The 13,761-nt window shown below is 36.4% G+C and overlaps 2 protein-coding genes and 1 non-coding gene across 15 annotated transcripts in view; all 3 read right to left on the bottom strand.

Moving 5' to 3' along the window:
- SNX3 (sorting nexin 3) overlaps nt 1–13,761 on the bottom strand; it is a 1,122,685-nt gene that overhangs the window by 829,522 nt on the left and 279,402 nt on the right. The gene's annotated exons all lie outside the window — the stretch shown is intronic.
- Nucleotides 1–13,761, bottom strand: part of SESN1 (sestrin 1) — a 107,296-nt gene that overhangs the window by 60,109 nt on the left and 33,426 nt on the right. The gene's annotated exons all lie outside the window — the stretch shown is intronic.
- Nucleotides 11,130–11,234, bottom strand: LOC126954000 (U6 spliceosomal RNA). The gene has a single exon (XR_007725465.1). It is a non-coding gene; the product is annotated as a U6 spliceosomal RNA (small nuclear RNA).

The raw sequence follows: 13,761 nt of genomic DNA, 5'->3' as shown, positions 1-13,761 counted from the left end.
CACCTTCTCACACAACCAGGTTTATTAGAACAGATAGAAGGGCTGCTACAAAATCTTTCCCAGAGGACCTCTAACCTCTGAGAGGAGTGAACTCCTTCCACAGGGGATAATATGATGACGAGCCTGTGACTAGATGGCCACAAGTAGGAGAATTTTTTTATGTCAAATTTAAAAATCTTATTCCCTAATAGAGCTATGCTTATTTTTAACCTAAAATAATGCTTTTCATTACTTACCAGCTAAATTACCTATCTCCTCCTCATCCCTGCCTCCCATTCCCCCGATTCTAAATTTCAGGAAGATATGTCACAATTTATTCTATGTGTTCCTGCATACCCTGGGATATGGCCATATATCGCAGGCTGTAATCATACTCCAATGTGTGAAGTTCAGAGCTATAAAAAGTGACGGGATGAATACTGAAAACATAACAATGGCTTCCTTCTCTGTTTCCTCCACTAAACAGCAAGTCTCTCTAGGACTTAGTGTCTTTGTCCTTTTTGCTTAGCACGCTTCTTTGCACAGAGCTAGCTTTCAACAAACACCTGTAGAACCTATGTATGAATGAATAACAGCTATGATTTCTGCAAGGCTTTGAGAACATCTTGGCACATAAGAGTAGGAAAAGTTGGTATCAAAAAAAAGAGGATGAATGGATTTTTAAAATGTGTTATATACACACAATGGAATACTATCCAGCCATAAAAAAGGAATCCTGTCATTTACAGCAACATGGATGGAACTGAATTTATGATAAGTAAAATAAGCCAGGAACAGAAAGTTAAATATCGTATGTTCTCACTCATATGTGGCAGCTAAAAAAAAAAAGCTGATCTCATAGAAGTAAAAGTTAGAAGAGAGGTTATTAAAGGCTGGGAAGAGTAGGGGGAAAGGGGGGAATATGAAGAGATCTGCTAAAGTATACAAAATTATAGCTAGATAAGCAGAATAAGTTCTAGCATTCCATAGCACTGTAGTATAACTATAGTTAACAATATTACATATTGTCAAATAGCTAGAAGAGAGGAAACTGAATGTTTCCAACACAAAGAAATGATAACTGTTCGAGATGACGGATTTGCTAATTATCCTGATCTGATCACTGCACATTGTAATTGAAACACTACTATGTGCCCCATAATTATGTACAATTATTATGTGTCAGTTAAAAAACAAAAAATAAACAGGAGGAGAGGGGACATATATTTATATTAATATATTATCTACTAATATTGGTGTATAATATATATTATGTTGAAATCATTACATATATATTTACATGTATTTTTTAATAACATAGAACTGAAAGGAAATTAACTTACCAAAAAAACCCTCTTTAAAAAATTCTCAAGAAAGTTGCATCATGAGAATTAAATGTCAAAACAAATAAATACCCAGAGAAGAGGAAGTAAATAATTCTACATGTCTGACTTTGGCTTGAAACATAGGCAACAGCTTTAAAAGAAATTTTAAAATGGAGATTTATAAAACAATGTTGAAAACACAACAAAGGAAAGGCTGTAAGTAAAGGAACAACAACTGATTTTTAAAACTCTGTATATGAAGTAAAAATATTGGCCAATTTGGTGAAAAAGCCAAACTGGTGAATAGGCATCTGATTTAACTACTTTTTCACTTTTCAACAGGTTTATGGTATGAGACAACCTTGCTCTACTCACAATGGAAGGGAGAAACTTCAAATCTAAACATGTCCAAACAGCAATAACGGGCCCAACTCAGAGCTGTTCAAAGACTGACCAATTGTGCTACAACTTCAAATCTAAACATGTCCAAACAGCAATAACGGGCCCAACTCAGAGCTGTTCAAAGACTGACCAATTGTGCTACAACAGCTGAAGGTGGCGTCTGTCTGCAACAGCGCCATTAAGTAGCAGTCAAAACATTCAGGGGTTAGAAGCAGAGAGCACATCTCCAGCCTAGAAAAAGACACACAGAATGCTATTTTTTACATTGTTAAAAAAAAAAGTCATTTTAACGTATAGTGAATCATAGACTTTCCATCTTGCTAAGAAGACAGTACGGCAAGTCTTTAAATATTAAAAATAGACTTTAAATATATAAAACTGATTGAAGGAGGAAAAATTAGTTGGACTGGTCTGAAAGACTGATGAAATTAGCTTCCTAAGAGAGGCAGGCAAACATCAAAGCAGGCTCCAACTTTCAAATAACCTATCTATACAAATGGGCAGGCAGCAGAAGTTCCCTCCCATTCCCAAATCACAATACAGACTTAAACACAATCCTTAACTAAGGTCTCTCAGCCTAAAGGCAAAAGCTGATTTCCAGTCTGACCATAGGAAGAACAACCCTCCAAGAGAACCATCTTCTTTTAGTAATCAAAAGGAATTAAAAAAATACTGCTGCTGACAATCACTCATCTACCAGTAGCATCCCTTCCTTTCCGTTCTTACTTTCTGGTCTCCAGGTTCCAGCCTAGCAAGGTAAGGTGAGAAGGAACAAACACAGCTTCTACTGCTTAGGTAGGGGAAATGTGGTCCCCAGCCACACCTCCATAGAAATAATATTGTTAAGTGGAAGTTTGTTATGGTTCAAGTTGTTCAATTAGCCTGACTTCAAGTAAGAAGGGCTGAATACCTTTTTTGAACTGATTCCTTAAGCTAATCACCAAGTATTAATACTGCTTAGACACAGAAATATAGCCTGAGTCCTAAACAACTCATTTGCAAACTAACTTCAGAAGCAAACAGGAAATCTCTTAAAAAAAAAAAAAAAAATCATTTCAGAAGTCAGTTTCACGATAGCTTAAAACTTCTTTTGGATCAGTAGCTTTAAAATTGGTTTTATGAAACAGCAGGGTGCCATGAAATTTCACTGAGGATCAGAATATTATAAAGATTTTTAAAAAATTGTTTATTATTGAAACTGAGTCAGACAATAATGGTGCTACTTCAGTGAAAAATGTAACACATCAGTTGTGTATTTTTAACATAAAAGGAGTTGAACAAACTGCAAGACTATATATTAGTGAGTAATACTACATGACTGGACTCTTTGAAGGAGAAAATGTAACCTTTCAAGGAATGTTTAAATAGGGTCCTCTTATTACATTTTTGCTTACCATTAGAAGTCAAAGATGGGGTTCTAAAGTATGAAAAACATTTAAAAGCTTGTATAATTACAAAGAGTTTGGAAATTGTGGTCACTGGTTTTCTTTTTTTCTGTAATTGAATACAAGATAAAAATGATAAAACATTAATGTGACATTGTCTTACTCCATTTTGTGCCACTGTAACAGAATACCTGAGACTGGGTAATTTATTTAAAAAATCTTTTGTTTTGTTTTGTTTTCTCTTACAGTTCTGGAGACTGGAAAGTCCAGGGTCAAGATGCTGGCATTTGGTCTGATAAGGGTCTTCTTGCTATCTCCTTACATGGCAGAAGACAGAAGAACAAAGGCAAGTTAGCCAAACCCTGGGTGAAGCCTGTTTTATAAGGACCTTAATTCCATTAATGAAGGAGCAGTCCTCTGGCCTAATCACCTCTTAAAGACCTCACCTCTTTCACCTCTTAATACTATCATATTGACAACACCTAAATTTTGTAGGGACACATTCAAACCACAGCAGACATCAATGGCTTTTTATTAGGTTGGTACAAAAGTAATTGTGGTTTTTGCCATTACTTTTAATACGACAGATGTAGAAGATAAGTTTCAAACCAAAGTCAGACAGGTAGCTGCAAATACATCAAAATGAAAATTCAACAAAGACAGGAATTGTTGCTTATTTATAATCTCATCCTCTTAGCCTAAAACAGTGGTTGGCACTTTGTAGTTGCTCAGTAAATAATTGTTAGATAAATGAATGAATGAAGTTTCCCTCTATAAATTCCAGAAATATTTGAGAAAATTTTAAAGATAATTTTTGTTAATGTAAAGTGATGTTTTACTGTAAGAAAGTATAAACTATACTGATATAAATATATAAGCATAAATACAAAATGATTAAAATTGATCATAGTCCTACCACTCAGAGAAAGCCACTACTATTATAACATACTGGTATATTTACTTTCAGTTCTCTTTCTTATGTATATTTTTAGACAGCTGAGATCAAACATTACTTAAAATAGTTTATCTAGACTTCAATGTTCACTTAAAGTTTTAATGTAATCCTTTCCCAATGTTATTGAAAATGAGGGTATTCATTATATACTTTTTAAATGTTGTATTTAAACATTCCAAAAGACCTGAAAACAATTTTTATCGACAAACAGGTTTTATATAAGTTACTGGCAGTAGATTACTCTCTAGTCATTGATACTTAATTTGTGATTAAAGACAAAACTATACTACAGGAAACATTTCAACCATTAAGTATGCAGTTTTGAGAAGAGATAGAATATTTCTTTAGTTCATTCGTCTCTACACTTGACAAATATTTATTGTTGACTTAATCCAGACTAAGTACTGAGAATACGATGAGCAAAACTACACAGCTACTACCCCACAGAGTTCATAATCTAGTCAAGGGAGACAGACATTAATCAAACAATCAATAAATTAATTGAAAGTTATAAATGTTAGGAATAAGAGGTACATGGTCATATACGTCACTATTCAATAAAAGGAGTTGTTCTAGACTGGGGTGCGTGTGTGTGTGTGTGTGTGGGTGGGTGTGTTGTGTGTGTGCGCGCACAGCAGGGAATTGGGGGTAGGAGGTAGGTTGGAAACAATTTTGTGTAACATTTAACAAGTACTTCATTCAGTGTTAGTCAGGCCTTGTATTGGAAACATATGGCTTCTCTCATTTTCTTATTTAATAGTCACAGTATCTTATGAGTAAGAATTATCTTCCCTCACCTTACAGATAAAGAAATTCGGACTCAGAGATAAGTCAAATAACTTACTTAAGATTATACAGCCACTAAATAATGAACTGGGATGCAAACCCAGACAATAAGACAGCAGAGCGCTTAAGTCATATGCCACATATCCCACTTCCCTGCGTAACTGACAATTATACTAAGATATAAAGGATAAGCTGGTGTTAATAAAGCATGGTGTGGAGGAGGGGAAGACAGAACATTCTATGCAGACTGAGAAACATGAGAAAGCCCCAAGATAGGAGAGACTGCGATAAATTAAAGTGGGAACAACAGCAGTAACAAAGTCAGTGAACTAAGTAAGAACATAGAGAGCAATGGGAAATACGGAGATGAGACTGGGAGATGAGGCTGGGCCAGTGAGAGCTCTCGTGGGCCACATGAAGGCATTCCTAAATGCAATGAGAAGGCATTAGATGCTTTCACTGCTTTTATTTGAAATTCAAACACTTAAGGGAAAGAAAATTCATACAGGGTGGATTTCATGAATCAAGAACTAGAAGGACGAATACTCACTCAGTTTTGAAAATATTTTCTAGGACCTATCATATCTGTACTAATAAATATGCATACTTCAGGAATTTAAAAAGTGGTAGCTTTTAAATACCCTTTAAAATAAACCAAATGTAGACAAATTTAACAGGTTTGGGTTTTCCTTCTGGGTCTGGGCAATTACATTTACTTTGTGCAATTTTAGTAGTTTTCATCTTTATTTTGGAATTACTTCTTGTCCCAGTTTTATCCTAGTCAATTTTTTATATTTTTAATATTATTGGCAAGACATTTCTTTTCCTTTTTTTCTTAATTTTTTTTGGGGAGAATCTGGGAAAAATTCCCTGAACACAGATCTAAGTAATTGTCAATTTAATTTTCTGCCGATTATTCATACCAATGATGAACAACAAATTTACTTAAATATAGAAACTGAGACTAACTCTAGAAGTTAGGATGATGGAATAGAACTTAAATGTCATAAATCTTAAGAATATTAAAATAATAACCTAACAAAAATAGGAGGTAAGAGGAAGGAAAAAACAAGTTCATTAATTTTCTCAGTTTAACAGAAGAGAGTGATACCGTCTAAAGGTGAAACACACAGTTTCAAAAGATATTTTTATACCTGATTTTTTATAATTCTTAAAAAATACAGTAAAGAATTCCTTTAGAGCTCTATTGGGAGTAAGTATTATTTTTGCCTTAAGTGGAATTACTGATAAAAAGATAAAATTGTGTTACACCAATTTACGTGTCTATAAGCAGTGTATAAGAAAGCCTGGTTTATAACATCCTGACCCACACGAGGATTATCTCCTGAAAGACAATCTACTAAGATAGCAGGCACAAAAGAAATAATAGTCCCCCAAAACATTTCTTCTGTCATTGTGAAGCTGAGCTTTTTGGCACACTTGTTCAAAATTTTTATTTATAACATCCATTTTTCTATTTTTGTCTTTTGCTTTTTCTTATTGATTTTATAAGCTTCTTTATACATTAAGAATATTAACCTTTTTCATACATGATACAACTCATTTTTCCAACTTATGGTTTATATTTTAAATTTAAGGTGCTTTTTGATGTACTTAATTTTTATGCAATCAAAACTATCTTTTCCATTAAAGCTTTCTTCCTTTGTTTTTATGCTTTAAAAGACCTTCCCTAACTGAAGGTCAAATTAAATAGCAGTTCTATTTGTTAGTATGAGGTAGGTCCAAACTTCATACTTTTCTTCAAGAAGGTGAACAGTTGTTCCAGTATATCTATGGAACCAGCCGTTTGTCCGGAACATATGGATACGTTTTTGAGGCATGACATCTGCCCACACAAGGTTCTAATCCTCACCTCTACCTGCTAATAGCCACGTGCTTCTCCTTCCTGAAGAGAGAATCCTCTTTCTACCTGGTCCCTGGGTGAAAAGAGGAAAGGGAGAGTAGGATAATCCTGGTCCTCATCTCCCTTCAATTTATTTTTTGCATCTAACTCTCTTCACTTTCCTCTCCAATCCTTCTTGGGTCCCTAGTTTTTCAGACTCTACTTTCTTGTTTTCAAGTTGTGTGGTATTTTTCAGAAATGTAATTTGGTATTAACTAATGAAAGAATATATAATAAAAATAATGGTAGCCGGGTACAGTGGCTCATGTCTGTAATCCAAGCACTTTGGGGGGCTGAGGCGGGTGGATCACGAGGCCAGGAGCTCAAGACCAGCCCGGCCAAGATGGTGAAACTTGTCTCTACTAAAAATACAAATAAATTAGCCGGGTGTGGTGGCAGGCACCTGTAATCCCAGCTACTTGGGAGGCTGAGGCAGAGAACTGCTTGAACCCAGGAGGTGGAGGCTGCAGTGAGCCTAGATCACGCCACTGCACTCCAGCCTGGGGGCAACAGAGTGAGACTCCATCTCAGGAAAAAAAAAAAAAAAAAAAAAAGGAAACCAGAATGGTTATTTCAATCAACAATATGGTTCACAGAAGTCTAGTAACCATTACAAAAAAATTATCACTAAGTAAGATAGTGCCTAACAGAGATTATTTTTAAATTTCCAAAAATTGTGTAAGATCTATACTAATTGTCCATGATATATGGTAGGTACTCAGTATGTTTGTGGTTGGGAAGAATTTTTCTTTTTAGATCTGAAAACATAGGCATTGGGTATAGTTTTAGATTTCAGAATTTTTACTGCCAAAATATTTTATGCCAACAAATGTAGAAGAATACAAAGGAGAAAACAACCTAAAATTTCCTCACAACAAACTACTTATGATTCACAATTTAGTAACCTTTAGTTACTTCTGTTAGCTAGGTGCCAGTGAGAACTTTATTTCTAAAACAACTAGAGAAACCACCACACTTTTAAAAAGGTAATTTTCACTGGGTGCAGTGGCTCATGCCTGTAATCCCAACACTTTGGGAGGCCAAGGCAGGAAGACTGCTTGAACTCAGGAGTTTGAGACCAGCCTGAGCAACACAGGGAGACCTCATCTTTACAAGTAATTTAAAAATTAGTGAGGCATGGTAGCCTACACCTTTCCCAGCTACTTGGAAAGGCTGAGACAGGAGGATAACCTGTGCCCAGGAGGTTGAGGCTGCTGTGAGCCATGATCATGCCGCTGCACTCCAGCCTGGGTGACAGAGCAAGACCTTGTCTCGGAAAGACAACAACCACAAAAAGCAATTTTCTGGGCTACTTCTAATCTCCTACAAGATGCATCATTAACTCTAAGAACAGGCAATACAGGCAAATTAAAAGTAGTCACTGTCATCAAATGCCCTGGTAGTGGCAGAAAATGGACAGTAGGCTAACCCAAGTTCCATTTCCAGCTTCCTTCTGTCTGTCTCTACTACAGAGGCTATGAAAGTTAAACACCTGACTTCCCAGCCTCCCTTGAGAAGCTATGTTACACAGTTATCACCAATGAGATACAAACAGAAGTCTGCTAGCACTGTCTCCTTTCCTTCTCGCTGTGTAGCACATATTTGTGATGTGTAGGAGGCAGCTTCCAAGATGGCTCCCAATGATGCCTGCCTACTGAAGGGACTACTTCCTTGTATAGTCCCTTCCCATACTGTATCAGGGTTCTGTGAAAAAAGAATATGGCAGGAGTGATAGCTCACTTCCAAGATTAGGTTATAAAAGACATTGCAACTTCCATCTTGTTCTTATCTCCATCTGTCCTCTCCCTCCCCTGACACACACACTCTAGACCCTCCCCTCTCTCTCAGATCATTTGCTCTGAGAGAAGCCCACTGCCATGCCTTGAACCCTGTAGAGAGATCCCTATGGTAAGGAACTGAATCCTCCTGCTGACAGTCATGTGAGTTAGTTTAGAAAGCAGATCTCCAGCTCAAACAAGCCTTCAGAGGACTGCAGCCCCAGCTGGTATCTTGACTGCAACCTCATAAGGGACCCTGAGCCAGAACCTCCCAGCTAAGCCATTCCTGAATTTTCAACCCTCAGAAACTATGTGAGATAATTAATATTTATTGTTTTAATCTGATATGTTTTAGGGAAATTTTGTTACACAACAATAGATGCCAGAAATATAGTGATGCCTGAAGGTACAACAGCCTTTTTACAACCTTGATACAAATCACATTCTAAGGATGGCAGTGGGCTTTTATTAATGTAGTTGAACATCACATCAGCTCTGGACTGCCTAATTAAGACTTCTTGTGGAGGCAGACCCCTATCTGTTTCTACTACATAGTAGGGTTTTTTGTTATTTGCAGCCAAACACATTCCAGACTGACATCAATTCCCAAAACTCAATTACTGTTTCTAAAGAAAGGTTCCTCTTATTGAAGGATCTGCCTCTGCTCCGAAGTTCATACTTCTCTTATCTTCTGGAACCCAGTTGTTCATTTCATGATCCAGAAAAAATATTCAGGCTGTCCTGCAGGAACTCCTAGTATTTAAAGGCAGTCTCAAGGATTATCTCCTTCATTCAGCAAGCAATTACAATACTTTTAGTAGAATGCCAACTTTTTAAAACATGTCTCCCTTTGACATACTAAAAACTTCATTCAGCTATACCCCAAAACACAAAGAATTCAGAAATGTATTCCAAGCTGCTGGATCATATAATCCATAGGAAAATGAGTTTCTCTTGATGATAATCTGCTATATCACATGAATTCCAGGAACATGTTTCAGCCCAAGAGAAGGAACTGGCTGTCTCTAGATGAGGTTCAATCATGTAACACATGATGTTTCAGTCAATGATGCACTGCATATGCAACAGGGTCCCCTAATATTGTATGGTATCTTTTTTTTTAACTATACTTTTCCTATGTTTAGATATATTAATTAATTAATTTTTTGAGGCAGGGCCTCGCTCTGTTGCCTAGGCTGGAGTGTAATAGCATGATCACAGCTCACTGCAGCCTTGACCTCCTGAGTTCAAGTGATCCTCCCACCTCAGCCTCCCAAGTAGCTGGAACTACAGGCACACACCACCACACAGGACTAATTTTTGTATTTTTGTAGAGATGGGGTTTCACCATGTTGCCCAGGCTTAGATATATTTAGATATACAAATAATTACCATTGTGTTACAACTGCCAGTGTGGATTCAGTACAGTAACATGCTATACAGGTTTGTAGCCTGGGAACACTAGGTTACACCACATAGCCTAGGCGTGCAGTAGGCTATACCATCTAGGTTTGTGTAAGTACACTCTGTGATGTTTGCCCAATGACAAAATTGCCTAATGACATTTCTCAGAACGTATGTCCATCATTAGGAGATGTGTGACTGTACAGAAAGAGTGAGAATTCAGCTCAGAAAAATCTCTCTTAAATAATCCCACATTCTCCTCCTAACTGCTTATCTCTTTCTAGATGCCAAAAGATGCCAAACATTGTAACACATAACAGAAGAAAAGTTTCATTTGGCACAGAAGTCAAAGTAATTTCGATCTAGTGACCTTGCTTTGTTTTTTCTTTCCAAGTGAACAATTGCTCAGAGATAGAAGCAATGCATCCCCAGAAGAGGAAGAAAAATGACAGGAAATCCCGATCCACACTTGACCAAAATCATCAAACAATCTAGGCAACTGGTGTTCACTTGTATGACAGCTTTTTAAGTTGTCAGCAATTCTTGGCAAATACAAGAATAGAAAATAACTTCAGTAAAACTCTGAGCTAAAAGGCTTAATATTCTCATGGGTGTCTTGCCCGTATAAAGGGTGGGTGGGTGGGGGGGTACCTAAACAAAGGAAATTTAGTCAGAGAATAAACCTGCTGTAAGAGATAACATAATCCAAAATATCAAGTATACTATATTTGAGGAAACACCAAATTTAAAATGAAGTTTTTCAAAATTTATGTAACTCCATATATATCACTTCATATATATATACAAACACACACACACATATAATTTACAGATAATAACTTCTTAACATTTAACCAACCTAAGGAAGCTATTTCTTAAAATTTAATTTTAAGATAAATTCATTTTAACTTTGAGATTTAAAAAACAGTCTAAGATCTTTGAAGCTAGCCAGAGTACATTCCTGGATTCTAATAGTACTGCTTAATCATAGCCAAGCAGACACAAAATGGTGTTTCATAAAAGTGTGATAGTTGCTACTGCAATGATCAGTAAGTTTGCTTTTAATGTTTATTCAGTTGCATATTTTCAGAACATGACATGGATTGCTAAAGCCTGAAACAGCTCCTTGATTTCAAAACATGGTCACTTCCATAACGGCTATATATAAAAAAGCAGAATAAGAGGGCAAAATTTTGTTTGCATATTTATTTTTAAAATATGGAATGCTTACACATTTGCATGTCATTCTTGCGCAGGGGCATGTTAATTTTCTCTGTATCATTCCAACTTTGGCATATGTACTGCTGAAGCAAGCACAAGGCGGGCAAAATTTGAAATGCTAGTTTCCATCCCACAGAGACCCACACAGTACTCCTTACATCATACTTAGAGAAGCTGTCATATTCATGCATATTTTTGCTTTTGATCTATGAAATTAATTTAGGGATAAATTCAGTTCTACTTTTTTATTTTTCCTTTGCTGCCCCTACTGGCTCTTCAAATAACTTACAATAACATATTGTCTTAAAAAGTTACTTATGATAATATTCCCGAGACTTTTCTGCAATTTGACGATGTCGTCCACTCACAGGAAGACAGGCCTAGACTGTAACAATGAACGTGAACTCCACCAGAGGCAAGACAATGTGACTAAACTCAGGGACTTCCCCTTTGCTACACCATGGTACTCTTTGACCTACTTTGGTTTTCTACAAATCATCCCTTTAGTTCTCAGCCTGAAAGCACCAAAGCTAGGCCTCTGTTAATCATAGATTAACAAACAATAACAAACAACAAAAAAGAGAAACACACATACGTGTAAACACACACACACACACACTTTAGATGAAGGAGTAAACAATCTAATCTGTGGAAAAAGCCACACCACTAAATAAAACATTAACAAAGGATAATTTTTTTTCTAGAATAGATTCTAAAAAATTTAAAAGGAGAATTTTTAGAGAAATATTTTAAGAAATGTAATAGCTTTTAAAATTAGTGTCTTGTATATGTATCCTGATCCATAGATCCCATCTTTTGCTTAAAGCACCTGTTTATAAAACTTTACAATTTCTTTTCTTTTTTTTTTTTTTTGAGACAGAGTCTCGCTCTGTCGCCCAGGCTGGGTGCAGTGGCCAGATCTCAGCTCACTGCAAGCTCCATCTCCCAGGTTTACGCCATTCTCCTGCCTCAGCCTCCCGAGTAGCCAGGACTACAGGCGCCCGCCACCTCACCTGGCTAGTTTTTTTTGTATTTTTTAGTAGAGACGGGGTTTCACCATGTTAGCCAGGATGGTCTCGATCTCCTGACCTCGTGATCCACCCGTCTCGGCCTCCCAAAGTGCTGGGATTACAGGCTTGAGCCACGGCGCCCGGCCAGACTTTACAATTTCTAATTGGAGTGGGAAGAGAGATCTGACATGCTTGATTTGACCTGCCAAGTCTTTTTTCCTTTGGGAGAATATTCATCTGCCTTTTCTATTGATTAGTTCAGTACTGTGCAGTTTTATGAAGAGTCTAGAAAAGTGTTAGGTGAAAATAAACAGCAATGACAGTGAACTAATCTATTTTAGAAGGAAAATTCCTCAAAGGCAAAGACAATTCCCTCACTCATTTACCTTTTTAGGTCACAAAAAGTAGGCCATCAATAACTATAATTAGTGCAGCATCTGTAGGATGCTCGATTCTACTTTAACTACATAGAATAATTTAATCTCACTTAAATTATAATTAAATGAGATCAGTACTTAATGTGTCATAGAGCTATTAGTAAGCTTCAGAAAACTTGTTACTGGAATGTAGTAATTGTTCTCCACAAGATGAATGACCAAGGGAATCAGGAATAATGACATAATCTTCCTTCTCTCTGTGTTAAATTTATGCCAGGCAACTTTCAATGTCTCCAGGAAAAGTATCCACTGCTCTTTCTATCCTCCCCTCCCAGTCCTTGCATCAGGACAGACCAATTTCAAATCAAATACATTTAAATGGTTAAATCAACACATGTATATGAACCCTGATTTAATTTGTGATTAAATTGCTACTCAGAAAGTTAACAATTTCTTTAAAAATGCATTTTACTTTTTGAAATACCTCACACATATTATTCATAACTCAGTTGTATATCTGACTTTAAAATGTACATAATCTGAAATTAAAGCAACAGTAAGTTACTCCTAATTTTACATTTCCCTTAGGAAAAAAGAACAATGTACTAATATAGATACCTGTGAAACCACATCTGATTCCATGTATTAAACCTAAATAATAGACAGGCATGCTATCTAAGAAAAAAACAGCCTTGACCAAAAACTTTTTTCAACAAATTTAATATGTAGAAATTTTATATTTGTGTATAACATGTAAAATAAAAATTTTAAATTTTGAACACTTTGTTATAAATGAAAATTGTACTATGTATTTTAAGCAAAAATTAAAGGGGATGCATCAGAATTAATTCTACCTAAATATTTCGGAATATGCAGCAAACTTGATATTCATCTTCCTCTTTTAAATTAATTAACCTGCTGGGTGAGGTGGCTCACACCTGTAATCCCAGCACTCTGGGAGATGGAAGCAGGTAGATTGCTTGAGGTCAGGAGTTCGCGACCAGCCTGGGCAACATGGTGAAACCTCATCTCTACTAAAAATACAAAAATTAGCCAGGCATAGTGGCATACACCTGTAGTCCTAGCTCTTCGGGAGGCTGAGGTGGGAAGATGGCTTGAGCCCAGGAGGCAGAGGTTGCAGTGAGCTGAGAACGCACCACTGCACGCCAGCCTGGGCAACAGAGCGAGATCCTGTCTCAAAAAAAAAAAAAAAAATTAATCTAACAAATATTTATT

Source organism: Macaca thibetana, chromosome 4, assembly GCF_024542745.1.
Source record: "Macaca thibetana thibetana isolate TM-01 chromosome 4, ASM2454274v1, whole genome shotgun sequence".
In the NCBI taxonomy this organism is placed as follows: domain Eukaryota; kingdom Metazoa; phylum Chordata; class Mammalia; order Primates; family Cercopithecidae; genus Macaca; species Macaca thibetana.
Note: the sequence above shows the minus strand (reverse complement) of the source record. Positions and strands in the feature narration are given on the sequence as shown.